We start from the raw sequence: 14,278 nt of genomic DNA on the forward strand, positions 1-14,278 counted from the left end.
TCTGGGGCTCTGGGGCCACTATATGCTGAGACTTGGGCCAGATGCAGATTTAACTCCTTGCAAAATAAACCGGGGAAAGGGAAAGCCAAAAATTAAGAGGTAGCCCAGAAGGCTGTGCCTCTGGAGTGGTGAGAGGCAATGCTGGGAGACGCTTAGAAAACACTCTTTAAATCTGGAGCTAGAAGAGGTGAGGGACATACCAGCACCACTTCATCTGGGTGACCTTGGTTCAGCCTCTCTTCTGCGCCTCAGTTTCCTCACCAGTGAACTATAGCCGACCCCAAGCACAGAGGCAGGCGAGAAAACAAACAGCATACCGTTGACCTTCCCTAAGTGTGTGCGAGAGCTTAAGCGCTGCCAGCGCAAAACAAAGGGGTTGCGCAGGTGAGAAAATCAAGGGCGGGAGCTCTAGGCGCCCGGGATCGCAAGCAAAAGCCCCGGCGCTAGCCAACCTGAGAATGAGGCGCATGCGTCAATTCGTGCCGTCACAGTCACGTGCCCCAGGCATTCTGCACGAGAGACACGCTGTGACTGACGGGACAGTTGACAAATCCGCGGGAAGAGTTCCTTCAGGCGTCGGGAGGAGAGGCTGTTGATTGGAGATAACCTCAGTCGGGGGCGGGTTCTTTGCTGTCCTTGGTTACTATGACGCCCGGCCCCCGCCCCCTCGGCTGGCCGCCATCTTGTTGTTGATCCGTACCCAGTGGGCAGCGCCAGGAGCTGGACCGAGCGGCCGGTGCGGGGCCGCTGCTGCGGGGCTCAGCCACCTGCGCTGCCTGCCAGGGGGCGGGCCGAAACCTGGAGGCCCGGGGGCCCCAGCTCCCGTGGGGAGCCTTGGGCGCCCGCTGCCCGGGTCGGGCCGGTGAGTGACAGGAGTCGGGCTGAAAGACCCGCCCGACACCCACGGCGAGGGTGGCGTCGGGCGCGGGGTTGTAGCAGGCGCGCGTAGGGCAGGGTCGGGACTTAGGCCGAGCATCGCCGGAACATCATTCCAGCGTCCCGGTTGGCCTTGCGCCGAGTCTTCCAGATGCTGGCACGGAGGCTGGGAGGGCGGCCCGGGTGGAGGTCGGAGAGCCTGTGTCCTCGGACCGGCCGGCGGGGTAGCGGTGAACCTGCCTTTGAGACCGGGTCCCCTGGGTGCCTCAGACCCGGAGTGCTGAGCTGTGGTCACTGCCCGCTGCTTCTCCCAGCCATAACGTTCCTCCAAATCAGTGATAAACGTAACGTCGCTCCTAGATACCACACTCTTGCGAGTAATTTTTTCAGGCCGCTTGAGACTAAGATTAGACGAAACAGGCCTAAAATGCCTTAGGAGCCAAGCAGGGTGGTATCAGGGCCCTGGGTTTTTGGTAAGGCGATGATCCTCCGCCTGTCTCTTTCCACGGAGACCCCTCGGAGCCTTCCGTGCTCTTCCGTGCTTCTTGAAAAGCCTGGTTAAATGTCCAGAGTGGCTGAGGGTTTTTTTTGTTGTTGTTATTGTTATTGTTTTGTTTTTGGAGGTGTAAGTTCTGTGATGTTCGACCACCACTTCTTCTGGACCGTGTGCTTTAGGAGGATAAGGGTGGTGATGATTAATTTTGTCCCCTAAAGAGGCAGTCCGTTAAGAGATAGATGTGGGAGTATGTTAGGACTATTAAAAAACGTTTTTTTTTGTGTGTGTGGTTTTTTTTTTTGTTTGTTTGTTTTATTTTTTTTTACTGTGAATAGTATTGAACTATCCCATTAACTTTAAACAGAACTGAAACCGGGTATGGGAGCTCATGTACTCTACTGAGGCAGGAGAATTGCCACTGGTTGCCAGGCTAGCCAGAGCTGTGTAGCAAGACCCTGTCTCAAAACAAAAGCAGTGCTAAAAGCTGTTGATGCTTGGTGAAAACATCCTGTCAGCTCTGTTTTTTCACGTCGGAGGTGGGGCTGGCAAGCCCCAAAAGAGTATGCAACTACAGAAAGGGTCCTGGCTGCTCTAAACCACCATATTTTCCCCCATGGACCCTTAGCTTCTCCGCACAGGTGTCTTGTATTTTGTTGTCATATGAAACCTACAAGAGATGATTAAGGAAGTCAAGCAAGGCAGTACCCTTCATTTCTGTTAGGATCATGTCACGTCTGAATCTTTAATTTTGAGGGAAACCTGCGCCCTGGTCTGGAGATAGATACCTTTGAGAAGCTGGGGCTGAATGCAGTCAGAGCAGGCAGCAGGTTGTTGTTTTTTGCCAGTGCCACACTTGTGAGGAGAGGGAAATTGAGTAGTAATGTTATTTATTTCATTGCCCTTCCACGGGGACATTTTTTGAAATGATGAACAAAATTTTAGCTTTGATGAAATAAAGTTTTTTGGGTCGTTTTTAGTAACTTTTAATGGAGGGAGATACTAAAATATTAGTGTCTCGGAATTTTTCCATATCAAGTTCCCATTGCTTTTCTTTTTTCTTTTTTGGAAATTAAATCATCCACAGGGTTAAATTTTTGCTGTTTCTGCTGAAGTAAGTTAGCCTCTTACCTCATTTTGGGTATTAAATCTCGTAGTGCTATAGAAGGAGACCATTATCAAGTTGTCAGCATTGACTAATGCATACAACCTTAGGGAGTCGCTCCTTGATCTAACCCTGTGTTAGGACTGCTGTCCCAGGAAAATCGGAATACAGGAGAATTTCATTATCTATGTTTACTGCTTTTACTAGCTCATGAATATTTATGAGTAGGGTATGATGCTTGATTCAACAGTTACCCAGAGACAATCCCATCATTTCTGTGCTGGATATTTGAAGTGCTACATCATAAAGACCATTATTATAATAGTAGGTCTTCTGTCTTTGTCTTTGCATAATTCATTTGTAAACTTAAGCACTTATTGAGCACTCTAGGTTTTTTGAGATGTCATTCCTTGTGTATCCCAGGCTCAAGAGTTGCCTGTCTCCTCAGAGTGCTCGGACTTTACAGGTTCACCTTGCTTAGCTCACCCTTTCTCTCTCTGTCTCTCTCTCTGAGTCTTCATAGCCCCGCTGGCTGTCCTGGAACTCATTCAGGCTGGCTTCAAAATCAGAGATCTGCCTGTCTTTGCCTCCCAAGTGCTGGCATTAAAGTCGTAGGCTGCCTTAGCACTTTAAAACTATTAGGAACAACTGGAGATCGCAGATGGTGGTTATTCTACACTGGTCAGAAATTTACACAGGCAGAGGCAGGTAGATCTCTTAAGTTTGAGGTCTGTAAAGCAAATTCCAGGACAGCGAGGGCTACAGTACATTCACAAAGAAACCCTGTCTCAAGGAAAAAGAAAATAGCCCTCAGGATTATAGAATGAGATCTGATTGATGTCCTAATGTGGTATCCAAAATGTTGCTGCTAGCCTTAGCCCACCTCTTCAGGTTTTATCCTTAGAACTCACTAACTGAATAGCTTGCTCAGAATTCCATATGCATTTTGCTCCCCAGTTCCTCTTGCTAGCTGAATCCCATGACCTTTGTCCCTGTTTAAAATTTGTTACTTTACCTTCATTGCTTATCTCCAGAGTCCAATCCAAGTTCTTCCCAGCTTTATAAGACACCTTTCAAACATTTAGATTCCTGGAGAATATTCCAGTCTTCTTGAACTGCAAAAGTATTATAGCCTTTAAGCAACAGAATAGGATTTGCTCTGTTTTTTTTTTTTTTTCTCTTTGTGTGTGTACATGTACTTGTGTACATGCACGTATATACATATGTCACAGAGTGTGCTGGAGTCAGAGGACAACTTTCTCTCCTACCATGATGTTTTTTCTTTTTAAAGATTTATTTATTTATTGTGTATACAGTGTTCTGTCTGTGTGTATACCTGCACACCAGAAGAGCTCATTATAGATGGTCGTGAGCCACCATTCGTTGTTGGGAATTGAGTTTAGGACTTTTGGAAGAGCAGCCAGCTCTTAACCTCTGAAGCCATCTTTGCAGCCCTTCTACCCATAGGTTTTGGGGATCCACCTATGTTGTCATGTTACCGTGGCAAGCACCCTTATCCCCTTAGCCATTTTGCCTGCTCTGTTTTGTTTTTGACACTATTACTATGTAGCCTAGGAAAGTCACCAGCTTGTTTTGTAATCCAGGTTGACAGCTAACTCTTGATCTTTTTTCTTCAGTCACTTAAGTGCTTCAATTACAAATGTTCACAACCATGGTCAGTTTGGTAGTTGCCTCATTCATTCATTCATTCATTCATTCATTCATTCATTCACTTTAATGTGTATGGATATTTTGCTTGAATGTATGTCTGTCCACCACCGGCAAGTCTGGCAAACACAGAGGATGGAAGAGGGTGTTAGCTTCTCTGGAACTGTTGTTCCAGTTAAAAGCCAGTAAGTGCTGAGAATTGAACCTGGGTCCTCTGGAATCGCAATAACCACTGAGCTCTCTCCAGACCAATATTTGCTTCTTTATTTGTTTGGTTTTAGAGATGTTTTTAGAGACACTGTTTCTCCACATAGCCCTGGCTGTTCTGGACTTGATTTGTAGACCAGCTGGCCTTGAACTCACAGAGATACACCTGCCTCTGCCTGCCTGAGTGCTGGGATTAGAGGTGTGCATTACCATGCCCAGCTTTACTTGGATTTTTCCAGACAGGGTGGTAGTGGTAGCGGTGGCAGCGGCAGCAGCCTTTAATCCCAGCACTCAGGTGGCAGAAACAGTCTGATCTCTGAATTTGAGGCCAGCCTGATCTACCAGAATGAGTTCCAGGACAGCCAGGGCTACACAGAGAGACCCTGTCTCAAAAAACAAACAAAAAAATTTGGAGTCAGGTATAGTGTTTACTCCTGTGGTACAGGTATTTTGGGAGGCTGAGACAGGAGGATCACTAAAAGTTCAAGACCATCTTGGGCTCTAATATTAGACCCTGTCTCAGTAGTAATTTTAATATTTTTAGTCATGCCTAGTGTCATGGGCCTGTAGTCCTGCCCTACCCCAGAGAGGCCAAGATAGGAGAATCACAAGTTCAAAGTCTGTCTGAGCTATAAAGTGAATTTAAGGCCAGTCTGTGCAACTTAATAAAACCCCATCTCAGGGCTGGAGAGATGGCTTAGTGGGTAAGAGCACCGTCTGCTCTTCCAAAGGACCCAGGTTCAATTCCCAGCGCCCACATGGCGGCTCACAGTCATCTGTAACTTCAGTTATAGGAGAGCTGATGCTGTCATCCTTTTGTTTTGTTTTGTTTTTATTTCTATGTGTTTCAAGACAGGGTTTCCTCTGTGTAGTCCTGGCTGTCCTGGAACATGCGCTGTAGATCAGGCATGCACCACCACACTTGGCGCTTATGTCCTTCCCTGTTCTCTTCAGGCACCAAACACATACATGATATACAGACAGACAGACAAAATATACAAATAAAAATAAATAAACCTTAAAAAAGAATATCTTCATGTAATGGGTTTATAACCCCAGAGCTGGGAAGAAAAGGTAGCTAGATTCCTGTAGTTCACTAGTTGGGCAGTCTAGTTGATAAATGCAAGTCGCAGGAACTTGAGAAAGAGACATCCTTTCTCAAAAAAGAAGGGGACCAGAGTGGTCAGTAAGAATGATTGTTAAGAAAACATGAAGAGTGTGAGTTTGTATCCACAGGGAGGATCATTAAGGCTTGCTGACTGCCTAGTTTGGGAAAACAACAAAACAAACAAACAAACAAAAAAACATGAAGTCTAGGTTTGTTTCTGCCTTTTTAAAAAAATTATTTTATGTAAATGAATGCTCTATCTGCATGTACACCTACATGTCAGAAAAGGGCATCAGATCTCAGTATAGCTGTGAGCCACCATGTGGTTGCTGGGAATTGAACTCAGGACCTCTAGAAGAGCAGCCAGTGCTCTTAATCTCTGAGCCTTGAACTCACAGAGATACACCTGCCTCTGCCTGCCTGAGTGCTGGGATTAGAGGTGTGCATTACCATGCCCAGCTTTACTTGGATTTTTCCAGACAGGGAAAAATCCTGTCTGGATTTTTTCAGCCCTCTTTTTTTTTTTTTTGAGACAGAGTTTCTCTCTTTAGCCTTGGCTGTTCTCAAACTCACTCTGTAGACCAGGCTGACCTCAAACTCATAGAGAACCACCTGCCTCTGCCTCCCAAATGCTGGAATTAAAGGGGTACTCCACCACTGTTAGGCCAGGTTTTGGTTTTTCAAGACAGGGTTTATCTGTATGGCCTTGGCTGTGCTGGTCTCACTTCGTAGACCAGGCTGGCCTCAAACTCAGAGATCTGACTCTGCCTCCTGAGTGCTGGGATCACAGGCATGTGCCACTGCGCCTGGCTCAGGTTTTTTATTTTTTAATTATATGTTTAATATATGAGTGTTCTGTCTGCATGTATATTTGCATGTCAGAAGAGGACATCAGACTCCATTATAGATGATTGTGAGACCCCATATGGGGTGCTGGGAATTGAACTCAGCACCTCTGGAAGAGGAGCCAGTGCTCTTAACTGCTGAGCCATTCCTTCAGCCCGAGCTTTAGATTTAGTAAGAGACTCTACCTCAAAGGAAGAAAACAGTGATAGAGTAAGGTACTGATTCCCTTCTTTGGATTTTGAATACACTGCATACATGGAGATACACAGGCACAACATACAACAACAAAAGAGGTAGGAGACTTGTAGGGAATGATTTCTGCATGTGTACAGCTCCCCCCCCCAAAAAAAAAAAAGTTCTAAAGGAAAACTTGATAGAGTTCTTTTTTTTTTTTTTAGGCTTATTTATTTATTATTTGTTTTTTTATTTTTAATTATTTTTAATTATACTTTATTTACTTTGTATCCCCCCTCTAGTTCCCTCCCTCCTCCTCTCCCAGTCTCTTACTTCCTCCCCCTTCTCCATACACTCCCCTCTCCAAGTCTACTGGGGAGGGTTTCTTTTTCTTCCTTCTGATCCTAGTCTGTTAGGTCTCATCAGGAGTGGCTGCATTGTCTTCTGTGGCCTCGTAAAGGCTGCTTCCACCAGGGGGAGGTGATTAAAGAGCAGGCCAATCAGTTCATGTCAGAAGCAGTCCTTGATAGAGTTCTTGTCTCATGCACAAGGTCCTAGTTTCTGGGGCTGGAGACATGGTCCAGCAGTTAAGAGCACTGGCTACTCTTCCAGAGGACCCCAGGTGCAATTCCCAGCACCCACATGGTAGCTCACAACAACCACTGTTTACAGCTCCAGTCCCAGGAGATCTAACCCCATCTTCTGGTCTCTCCTTGCCTCATGGGCACCACAATACGCATTATACACAGACATTCAGGCAGAACCACACACACATTAAAAAAAAAAAAAAAAAAAGAAAAGGCCCTAGTTTCAGCAACCCCCATATCACACGCACATAAGTGTTTGTTCCTGTGGAACAATAACTGCTTTCCCCGCAGGGTTGCCTTTTGTCTTTTGTACTTGAGTGTAGATGAAAAGAACTAAAGCTTTATAAAGATGTACTAAATTTGTCTAAGTTGGAAGTGGAATATAATTTCGCAGGGAAGTGAGAGTGAGGGACAAGTAAAAATGGGAACTTTGTGGTCATGGATCTCCATCTCTTGCCACACCTGAACTGCTTGCACATACTGACTGGTGCTTTATGGATGCAGGCCCAGCCTCAGTGCATCAGAACTACGGCCTGAAAATCAGTCCCCAGCCTCAGGAGTGTCTGTGTGGTCCACTCTCTGCCTGGCTAATGCCAGTTCTGACTCTTAGAAAATGTGTTAGGTAAGCATACTGGTGCTGAAATTCTTAGACCCTTTCCTTGCTTAGGACATCCTTTGCCTGACACTTTAGGAACAGTGATAGGCAGAGTTGGGGAAAGGCTTGTATGGTGCTCTCGTTTTTGGCTTGGAACAGGAAAGCAGTTTGTATGTTTATGACATTATGTTTGTTGTAGGGTTTTAAATTTTATTTTTATTTTTGAGGCCAGATCGATCTTTGTAGTCTAGATGGGCCTAGAAATCACATGTAGCCCATGCTGTTCTCACTCTTCAGTTATCCTCCTGCCTTAGTCTCCCGAGTGGTGAGACATACAGGAGTGAGGAGGTGCTGTGTTCAGCACATCCACACCTCCACCCCCTCTGTGTATAGACAGGTTATCATGTGTCATCATGGCTGGCCTGGACACTCCCTATGCAGACAGGTTACGCTCAAAGTCTGCTCTCATTTGAGTTCTACCATCTGGCTCCCGAGTGCTCTGATTAAAGGAGTGTGGACCACCGTGCCTGGAAGCATGCACTCGTTTTTAAGTGTAAATAAATGTTCATTTCTGCTTCAGCAGGAATTGAGGAATGGGTTATCTTAGTTCTCTAAATTTTTTTTGTATTCATTTATTTTGTGCATACCCATTTCATAGTGTGCGTGTGGGGTTAAACTAAAACTGGCTGAGCCATCTCACTGTTTGTTTGGTTCTTCTTTGGTTTTTCAAGATAGGGTTTTTCTGTGTAGCCATGGCTGTCCTGGAACTTGCTCTGTAGACCAGACTCCTTGAACTCAGAGGTCTGCCTGCATCTGCCTCTCAAGTGCTGGGATTAAAGGCGTGCACCACTGCCTGGTCCCTTGGTTCTTTTATGAAAGATGATAGATCAAACATTTTTTGATCTCACTATGTAGGTCAGGCTGGCCTGGAACTCACTACTATGTAAACCAGGCTGGCCTGGAACTCACAGAGATCTGTCTGCCTCTGCCTCCCGACTGCTGTGCTACTGTGCTTTGGGCTTGCTTGTTTTCTCTATTTCTTTTTTTTTTAAAGACTACTTATGTGTACGTATGTACACATGTATGCAGAAGGTCATGGAGTTCAGAAGTAGGGCATTGAATCCTTTGATGCTGGAGTTAGTCATTTGTGAGCCAGCCACCTGATATGGGTGCTGGGGTCAGAACTCATGTCCTCTATAGAGCAGAAAGCACTCTTTTTTTTTTTTTTCCTATTTATATCTTCCCTTTACAGCATGATTCCAGTCTGACTCTCACAGTTCCCTTTCTCATTCCCCTCTCTTTCTTCTGAGAGCTGGAGGGGCCAAGGACACCACAGGAGACTTAACTAACCTGGGCACATGGGCACTCACAGAGACTGAACCACCAACCAAAGAGCATGCATGGGCTGGATCTAGGCTTCCTACACGTATGTAGCAGAAAGCACTCTTAATTGCTGATCTGTCTCTTTAGCCCTTAGACTAAGATTCTTATATTTGATGTTATAGTTTGAAATTATATTTAGAGTTGGTATAGTACCACCATGACTTCACACACACAGAAAACAGTAAAAAAAGCAAAATCTTTCCAAATTTCTGAGCACCTCTATAAAAGCTTTATTCGTAGATTTGTTCCTACCTCATTATACGAAAGGAGAGTAGGCAGGGGCTAGGTTGGACTGTCTTGTCTCTGTCTTAGAAAAAATTGGTTTCTATTTTATGTATGTGTGTAGTGCATGTGCTGTGGTATTCAAGTGGAGGTCAGAGGGCAGCTATCAGGAGTCTCTCCATCGCATGGGTTCTAGAGGTTGAATCCAAGCCGTCAGGCTTGGCAGCAAGTGTCTACCTGCTCAGCCATCTCATTGCCCCAACCCCAACGGGGTCTCGTGTAGCCCAGGCTAGCTTTGAATGAACTCCTGATCCTCCTGGCTCTACCTCCGTACAATTACAGGTGTGCATCATGACGATGCACTATTCAGATCTAAAGTTGATTTCAGTTGAGTAAGAGCACTTTCAGTTGATAAACATTGGTGTATTATGATGAACAGTCATTAAGCAACATATCCTGAAACCAAAAGCTCACATTATGATAGGGATGTGGAAAGGTTGGAGCCCTTGTGTATCCTACTAATGGGAATGGAAAACAGTGAAACAATTTTGGGAACTTTGACAACCCTCTCTTCCTTTTTTCTCTGTGCCTCCTGTCTGCTACCCCTCTCACTGTGTAGTTCAGCTGGCCCTGAACTTATAATTCTGCTGAATTCTGTGATTAAAGACATGCACCACCATGCCTGGCTTTGACAGTTCTTTAGCTGATTGAAAACGTTTATAGCATCAGCATTTATAACAACAGAAGAGGGATGAAGAGGTGGCTCAGCAGTTGGGAGTTCTAGCCGGGTGCTCTTCCAGAGGACCCGAGTTAGAATCCCAGCACCCAAGTCAGGCAGTTTGCAGTTGTCTGTAACTCTAGTTCTAACCTGGCCTCTGCAGGCACACACATACCCACATGCAGACATCCACCCACTCTATTATGAATAATTATAAATAATTAAAAATAAATCTTAAAAATAACAAAAGAGGGGGTGAAAACCCCAAAATGTCCATCAGCAGCATCCGATGAGTAGATGCATAAAATACATACTCACACAGTGGAATGTTACTCAAAAAGGAAAGGAGGCTGGCCAGTGGTGGCTGCGAAAGCTTGTGATCCCAGCCCTTGGGAGGTAGAGGCGGGTGGATCTCTATGAGAGCTTAGCCTGGTCTACATATCAAGTTTCAGGATAGCCAGAGCTATATAATAGAGGCACTGCACCTAAAAAACAAAACAAACCCAAATAAACAAATACTGATATATTAATATTTGAGCCCCAAAAATGTGTAGTGTTTAAAAATCCAGATATAAAAGTCCATATTTATGTGATTCTATTTCTAGGCAGTACCCAGACAGATAATTTTGTAGGGACAGCAAGTAGATTTGTGGTCGCTTGAGGCTTCCAGGTATGGTAGGGTAGTGAAGCGAGAACAAAAGCATTTAGTGCTTCTTGACATAATTAAATGTTTTAAAGTTGTGGTGATAGTTGCATAATTTTGAGACTATGCTAAGAACCACTGAATTTACACTGTGGTGGGTGAATTGTGTGCTGTGGATCATTTTAGTAAATCTGTTATCTAAAACATGGGTTGGTTGAGGTGGCTCGTTGGGTAGAGGCTTTTGCCATTCAGCTTCCATTCCCAGGACCCACATGGTGTAGAAGAACTGACTCTTGCAAGTTGTCCTCTAGCGTCTACAACTGTGCTGTAGCATGTCTGCCCACACACATGTGCGTACACACACAAAAAACATATTTAAAAATGTTTAAAACAATATGTGTTCAGTAAAAATATTTAAATATGTATTTACTAGTGAATGAGGAAATAATTGTGATGTCACTTTTAGTATTTTTGTATATAACTAGAATATTTTGTTTGCTTTTTGAGACAGGTTCTCAGCCTGTAGCCCAGTTAGCTTGAAACTCACTGTGTAGCTCAGACTAGCCTTAAGTCATGGCAGTCCTTTCTGCAGGAAGGAGACAAGTGGGAGGGATAAAGAGCACAAGAGAAGCTAATTCAGGTTGAATATGAACAAAGTCCATGATACGCACATATGAAAATGTCACAACGAAACCCATCATTTTGTATAATGAGGATATACTAAAAAAGTCCCCAAAGATTATATTCCCACCCCTGCTAAGCACAAGCTATAATGTGAGGGTTTCTAGGGTGCCATTCTTTCTTTAGATGAAGCGGTGAATTACAGACATTTCTTAGAGCATGGAGACTTTGTAATTGTTGTCTTCAGTTCTTGCTTGTATTTTTTTTTTTTTTTTATTTTAAAGTTTCACGTGCTCAGATTGTCCTTGAACTTGTGCAGCCTCCACAAGTTCTGGGCGTGCTGAAATCCTGGGTGTGTGTCGCCTCTCCCTCACTGCTTCAGTGTTTAGATGATGATGAAGCTGCACACAGAGAAGTGGCTTTTCCTGATAACACTGCTTTAAGTGCAGGCACACGCCTTCCCTCGTACCCTGTGCCCTCGCTTTCCTGTAACGTGAAAAACACAGAAAGACTTGATGTCTGTAATTTTGGGGTTCCCACATCATTTTGCAGTAGCAGTAAACTGAACAAGTAGCCTATGATGCGTACTGCTCGCAAACGACCCTGTTTCTCCATACTAGACCTTGTTTTTTAACACTTTTCCAGCAACCTGGCGAAGAAAGTAAAATTGTTTTAAGTATTGGCTGTGGAGCCTTATTTGGCAAGTCGCTTTTCTGTGGTACCTGCTGGAGATACTTACATTCCCTATCTCATAGAGTTGGTCTGATAAAGAGAGGCAGGTTTACTTTCTTTAGTTCAGAACGCCACTGGAGATTGAAGCCACACTATCAGTGTGCTCTGCAAGTGTTCTGCCACTGAGCTGTTCCTCCAGTTCTCTGTGCTTTTTCTGTTGAGACAGGGTCTCACCGACTATCTGGGCTGCTCTGTAGCCTGGTAGGTCTTGCCTTTGTGTTTTTCCTGACTCAGAATCACAGAGCCTAGTGTACCAGGCTAGGTTTTGATAATTTTTGGTATTAAATGTAGATAGTGCAGCTGTTAAAGGAAGTTCATTAGCACAGAAAATGCCAGGAAGTCTTTAACCTGTTTGGAAAGATAAATGATAAAATACATAGTTGTATTGGATATGAGTATTTCTCAAGAAAATTCTGACCTTGGGCAGAAATTAAATTTCTCTTTTCCTGCCTCCTCCCCCCCTTTCTTCTTCCTCCTCCTCTTCTTCTTTTTCTTTTCTTTATAAGACAGGTTCTCTTTTGTAGCAGCCCTGGCCATCCTGGAACTCACTCTGTAAACCAGGCTCACCTTGAACTCAGAGATCTACCTGACGCTGTCTCCTGAGTGCTGAGGTTAAAGGCTTGTACCACTATGCCCAGCTAAATTGGAGACTTTTATGTGTTTATTTTTTTGGTTTGGTGTGGGTACTGAACTCCACTCAAGATCTTTCACATGCTAGGCTAGTGTTTTACTAAATTACTAAGTATAACAAATTCGAGTAATGAGGGACTTGATTGGTCAGAAGTAGAGAGAGAAAGATCAAGAAAAGAATAGGAAAGTATACAGGGGAATGTGTAGGTGGCTGTAATTCCTAGCCTGCTAGACATGCTGAAGGAAAACACTTCTAGCTAGGGGCTGTACCTTTTTGGATGGGGCATAGCCTTACCTAGCTAGATGGCAAAAGCATAGTGGGGTTATGTTGGCAGAACATGTTAGAAATCAACCTTCTAGAACTTAGTGGGTAGATTCCATTTACAGGGAAATTTATCACCAAAGCACTATACTGTGAAGTTGTTGAGTGAGGTGTTAGAGGAAGCTGCTGGCCTCTATTTGCTGCATCGTGGGAGTCAAAACAGCTGTGGTTGAGCTCTAGGAAAGCTGGCTAAATGGTGGGGGCCTGGTGAGAGTTGCATAATGGAACCAAGGATGAAAAGCTTCTTCCTTTTGCATTAGTGTCTCTCTAATGTATCTTACTGACAAAGCTTAATATCAGCTAACAATGAAAAATAATGACCTCTTTTTTTTCTTGCTTTTTTTTTTTTTTTTTTTTTTTTTGCCAAGTAGGCAATGGAGAGTTGACTACTACCAAATTATTATCTATTCTAGTCATCCCACTGCGTTATTTTTGAGGACAGGGTTTCACTATTTAACCCAGCCTGGCCTTGAATTCACAATCTTCCTGCCTTAGCCTTTTGAAAAATTTTAAATCTTATTTCATGCGTATGGGTGTTTTGCTGCATGTTATGTATGTGCGCTGTGTCCATGCAGCTTCTTTAAAGGTCAGAAGAAGGTGTTGGATCACCTGGAACTGAGTTACAGATGATTGTGAGCTTGAGTTATCATATGGCTGCTCAGAATCAAACCCAGGTCCTCTGGAAGAACAGCCAATGCTCCTAATGACTAAACCATCTCTGTAACCCCTAAAATTGATTTTTAGCTATTTTATGTGTGTTTATGAATGTGTGTATGTATCATGACTCACGTGAAGGTCAGGAAACAACTTTGAGGACTCTGTTCTTTCAGTGTAGCTGGCTCTGTAAGTCTTTTAATGGTGACTGCCTCCCACTTATTACACAGAGAAACCCTGTCTTGAAAAACAAAATCAAACCAATAGTTTCTTGACACTGCAAGGGGAGCTGTGAGGTAGGCAAGCGTTAAGTAGCTGGAGAGTGTTCACGCCCCTCAGTGTCTGTTTATGAAATTATTCAGACTTGGTTCTCCTCAAACCAAGAGTTGTGCAACCCATGCCTATGTGACTTAGTCCATTGTGTTCTATTTTGTTACAGGAATTTTACTGGTTTTCCTTAGATTTTATCAGACAGTAAAAACATGAACCAAAGACCAAAAGACACATTTGCTAAAACTGTTGCCTTAATTTTGTCTTCCCTCCTATCTTACAAAGTTTTACTTAAAACCAAGTGTAAAGAAATAGTAACATCCAGGCCAGTCAAGGCCACACAGTGAGACTCTTATCTCAGTGACCCTGTTTGATGATGATGATGATGATGATGATGATGATGATGATGATGATGATGATGATG

General features: G+C 44.0%; 1 protein-coding gene across 2 annotated transcripts in view; it reads left to right on the forward strand.

Moving 5' to 3' along the window:
- The first annotated feature begins 681 nt into the window (after window positions 1-681).
- Window positions 682-14,278, forward strand: part of Ip6k1 (inositol hexakisphosphate kinase 1) — a 42,791-nt gene continuing 29,194 nt past the window's right edge. For both annotated transcript variants that reach the window (XM_055629662.1, XM_055629663.1), the window contains exon 1: window positions 682-862. The gene's annotated coding sequence lies outside the window, so the exon portion shown is untranslated. The remainder of the gene's footprint in view (window positions 863-14,278) is intronic.

The sequence above is a fragment of the Psammomys obesus genome, unplaced genomic scaffold, assembly GCF_907164565.1.
Source record: "Psammomys obesus unplaced genomic scaffold, mPsaObe1.curated_primary_1811, whole genome shotgun sequence".
NCBI classification, from domain to species: Eukaryota; Metazoa; Chordata; class Mammalia; order Rodentia; family Muridae; genus Psammomys; species Psammomys obesus.